The following is a 4692-nucleotide window of genomic DNA, read 5'->3' on the forward strand; positions in this document are numbered from 1 at the left end:
GCAGAACCCTGTAACTAGTGATGGGAATCAGTTCATAATTGAAAACACAAAACTGATTGATTTTTTATTTTAATAAGTTTTCAGAATTAAGTACTTCTGTAGAAAATAGATATTGTCAGGTGCACCATTGGCCTTTTTGAGATATATGCATTCTGTTTACCTGCCACCATATTTTCATACTTTTTAATACTGAACACAAGACAATTTCATGGTCACTAACATACTTTATGTCTTAAGTAAATTGTAAACTTGTAAACTACCAATGAAAATGTTAAAAAATCAAAGAATAAAGACTTCTTGTTTTCAATCAATTGGCTTTTCAAAATCATCCTTTATGTTTTATTATTTTCTTTGACTAACTTTCGTTTTTTTCTATTATAGGCCCACCGATTGCCATAACTTGAAACTCCAATGAAATCTGTCCCATTGTCAAAGCCATGCGAGATCTTATTTACATACAGGCACTTACCAAAAATGTTCATCAAAATAGGTTCAAATATTCTCAAGATTGTAAAACTGTGTTAGGAGATCTGGAAGAAAATTTTATGACTGTTGGACAATACCATATCACAATATCTCTTCAAAATTTCTTGACAGCATATAAAAGTAGTTGCTGTCAGCCATCTTGAATTTTTTGTAATACATTTTATACTTAAAATATAAATAAAATACTGTCAAAACTACATCAATTATTTTTCAAATCTTTAATAACCTTTCACAATTTACATTTTATCAATTGACTATTAAGTCTGCTGATAAGACTGTCAATACTACTAGTCACTGTGGCCATATCTATTGTAAACAGTCCTTGTATTTCTTTGATACAACACAAAAAGATTGAAATAATCTATACACACAAACATGGAGCTTATTCCATGCCTTCATGATCCTCCAAATCACCAATATTTGTTACCAGGCCCAAGATCTCGTGGAGGAAAACATCCAGACTTATTCCTGAATGTTGACATTTCCTTATCAATCCACCATTTATCAACACATCCCCCAAAGAAGAACAAAGTTGTTACACTTCCCAGGTGGAGGTAGTACTTGAAGAAGCGTGGGTTCAGCATCACGCTTCTTGATCTTGCAACAGTACCAGCAGCCATCTTAAAAGAAAAAAAATAAACAAATATGAAATTTCTGTCTAAAATGCATACTTACATGTTTTATAATACTAACTTCCAAGTGTCAAATCCAGCAGCCAATCTGCAGTTCACTTTCATGAGTCCTTCTCAACTTAATTGCTAAAAACAATGGGTCCCACAATGGAAAATTTTAGTATTTTCAGAAATTCTATGAGTTCCAAGTTCCATGAGTAAAGGACTTGAGACTCACAAAGATATTTATCACTGCAAATCAACACACTGTAATATTATTTGATGAGGAATACCAACGAAACTGTGTAAGTTGGACAAAAGAGAGCAAAGGCTGTTCTGTTTGTTAGGCAACTGATAGTTGTCCTGATCTTAGTATCATGAATAGAAATCTAAGAAGGTGGCCATTTTTTCCTGTGATCTGATAACCTTGGTTGGTCAAATGACTAATTGTAAACTTACCAGTGTTGTCTAGATTTTCATACACATATCAGTACTTACACAAGTGAATTGTCAAATTTTCGAGACAATGTGCCTGTTTATCAATTCATGTAATATTTGTGACTTGATAAAGGGGCAGATTGATATGAAAATTTGACAATTCAATTGTCTGTACTGTCGTTAATACTTCATTGATCATATATCTATTCCAGTAATATACATCCAGGACCCAGTACCTGGACCATACTGTCAATATTACTTACTAGATTATATACATATACAAAACATAGTGAAGGAAGACTTATCGTTGGCCTTTGAATTGATCTTGACCTTAAGTCATTTGATTTTCAATTAATTTTATGATATTTTAACCAAAAAATAAAGCAATAAGAAATCTAAAATTGAACCTTGATCTTTGACCAAACTTTGACTATTGGTCTATCAATTCCTTCCAACATTGATTCACTATATCATTACAAATTGTTTACCAGTTAATAGATACAAAATACAAAGACCTTGACATTTTTCCTAAAGCAGCTGATTTGATGAAATGTTTACCACTTCAAAGACAGTAACAAAATGTTTACCAGTTAAGAAACAGTATTATATATACCTTGATGAAACTAGTATTTGCCAAACTAAACAGTTGCCCCTTTTGCTTTGGCTTCTGCTCTTTTCTTTGCTTTGAAGATTCTTGTGTGATTAAGATCCCAGCCAATGTATGATAGAACAAGTGTTGGATACAGAATCGTTGCAAAATATGGTCTAAATTTCCTCAAAACGAGAAGGTCCATTGATCTGTTGAAATGGAAAAAATAATATCAGTTAAAAAAAGTTATCTTAACCAGAGATCGCAGACGGATAATGGCACCCACCATGGAATGACTAGATCTCAACAAGACCAACTTTTTCTGTGACTTCACCTTCTTTTCTCCTTATTATTTGATGATTCTCAAAATCAAAGATGACTACCTGTAGACTATTTTGTTTCACAGATCAGTCTCACGAATTAAATGGGCACAACAAGGGACCATAGGAACATACATCAAAGCTGTACATTACAATCTATCAGATGATTGGCTTAAATGTAGAGATATCCTTTACAACCACTGTATATTTCTGTAATGCAAACCTCTGCCCCTACAAGCCTTTATACAGTTAGCACTTATGTCCACAAACAATTAAAGAGATCCCAGTTGATTGGTCTTTATTCAGTCTTTGAAAATTGCATTCTTCTCCATTTTCTATTTGTTCCTCATTCATGCTCTTTACGAAATTTGAAAACTCCTCTAAAAAAAACAATAATCTTTGTTTTATGTAGGGCCAGAATGATAGGTATTAAAGTTTCTATTCATAAGAGCACAGCTCTCTCAGGGAGCCTGTGGCACCAAACATAAGTCTTCAAATACAAGGAAACAATACATTAAGCTGTGTTACTTCCTTTCCGATATAAGGTACCATTGAAAATCACATGGAACTTAAATAAGAAACTGTACTCCAGTTGAAAAATAGTCTCCCTCAAACACCTCTTGAAAATTTCATGAAGAGCTCAAATGGCTTGGTAACCAAGATAAGAGTTATTTCCCTGATATGAAAGTACCGAAAATGTTGCTATGGTATACAAAGTATTCCACTTAAACTTAATTATGACAAGCTAACCCTCCATTCATTGTTGAAAGAATATATAATTTCATTCATTTAAAAATATTTCACACTTAATATAATTATACTTTCCAGATATTGATGTTAATTTGGAGTGCTTTCACTATGCATATATTCTAGTACAAGAAGAGCAATTTTGTAAACATGATTTAAAAACTGAGCTACACTTAGTTTTGCACACAAAATTGCCATCTGAAAGTCACCAAATCAATATTGAAATCAAATTTTCATCAATGCAACAAGATTCCAAATTTTTACTTGCTTTATTCACAAATGAAACTTTAATGCTAAGGTACACTACATGATATATATTCCTTGTTTCAGTCTGATATTTTGGTTTTAGTAATTATGAAGCTTCACCCTTTTTAGGCTTTGCCTTATTCATGTTAGACAGGTTTTGCAAAACCCTGTACATGGATAATAGTACTGCAATTGAGGGATAGTTACTGATTTGATAAATCAGTTAATTACTCCAATGCAGAATCATTTTGGAATAGAAACATGAAGTTCTTTTACAATTTTACATTGAGTGCAAATGTCATAAGTAAGCATGAAATTACCCGTGTTCTGTTTTAAGCCACATTATACTTAGTTCATTAGCAGTGCAGGTGATAAAGTTTGCGATTTTTACATTAAACGAAATAACTGATTCACTTTTTGTGTAGAAACGCAGTGTTGCATTGGTTATTGGATAATGACGAAAACAGGACGACACTTTTTGTTGCAAACGTTCAAATTTCAAAATGACTATGCAATTCAGCAGCTAATTGATTACTCAAAGCGATGTGTATTCTGAACTATTCCTCGAATGCAGAACTATTACCTATATGCGGAGTTGTGTTCAACCTAATGGAACGCCAGCATAATTCAGACTACTTGTATACGGAAGTGCCCAACAAACGTTATCAAACCTGTGTATTTCTTCCAAACTTGCTTAACAAACGAAAACCCCAGGCCTCCACAAGTTACAAAACACTGACTGTGGAAACCCAGTCTCGCGTCGAGTCAAGGTCACGTCGTCAACTACAGCACCGTGTTATGCAAGTGTGTTGTGTAAACGATCGTCAAAGTCTTTACCAAACATTACATTAAGTACAACACTTCTAGCATAAATATAAATTGTAGACAATATTCAGATATTTTCATCGAAAAACATTTATAAAACCAGTATGTCAATACACGAAACAAAAGTTTTACCGTTCGCCATGGACCGGAAGTAGTATAATGAGCCACAGCGAACAAGAAGAGAATAAAAAGCAACAAGAGCGAATAACAACAAAAGCCTATATCAGTGTCAATGTTCCGTCGTTAAGACTTTATTTTGTTATCAAAATACTTCATAAAATAAATGTGTGCGGTTTTCCAGAAAAAAAAACTTTTTAAAAATCCAAATAACTTTAACATCTGTACATTTAACAGAGTTGTCGTTCCTTCTGTACAAGTTCAGAGTATAAGTTGACTTACTAGCTTCGGCTGGTAGAAATTTCTCTTTGGT

General features: G+C 33.1%; 1 long non-coding RNA gene across 2 annotated transcripts; it reads right to left on the reverse strand.

Moving 5' to 3' along the window:
• Nucleotides 1-689: 689 nt before the first annotated feature.
• Nucleotides 690-4422, reverse strand: LOC132558690 (uncharacterized). 2 transcript variants are annotated; one of them, XR_009554565.1, is made up of 3 exons: nt 4395-4422; nt 2149-2333; nt 690-1106 (listed from the first exon to the last, which is right to left on the reverse strand). It is a non-coding gene; the product is annotated as an uncharacterized LOC132558690 (long non-coding RNA). The 2 variants fall into 2 exon arrangements; XR_009554566.1 differs by lacking the exon at nt 4395-4422 and adding an exon at nt 4109-4125.
• Nucleotides 4423-4692: the final 270 nt, after the last annotated feature.

This window comes from Ylistrum balloti, unplaced genomic scaffold, assembly GCF_031769215.1.
Source record: "Ylistrum balloti isolate Yb309-2 unplaced genomic scaffold, AGI_CSIRO_Ybal_v1 Utg370812, whole genome shotgun sequence".
NCBI lineage: Eukaryota > Metazoa > Mollusca > Bivalvia > Pectinida > Pectinidae > Ylistrum > Ylistrum balloti.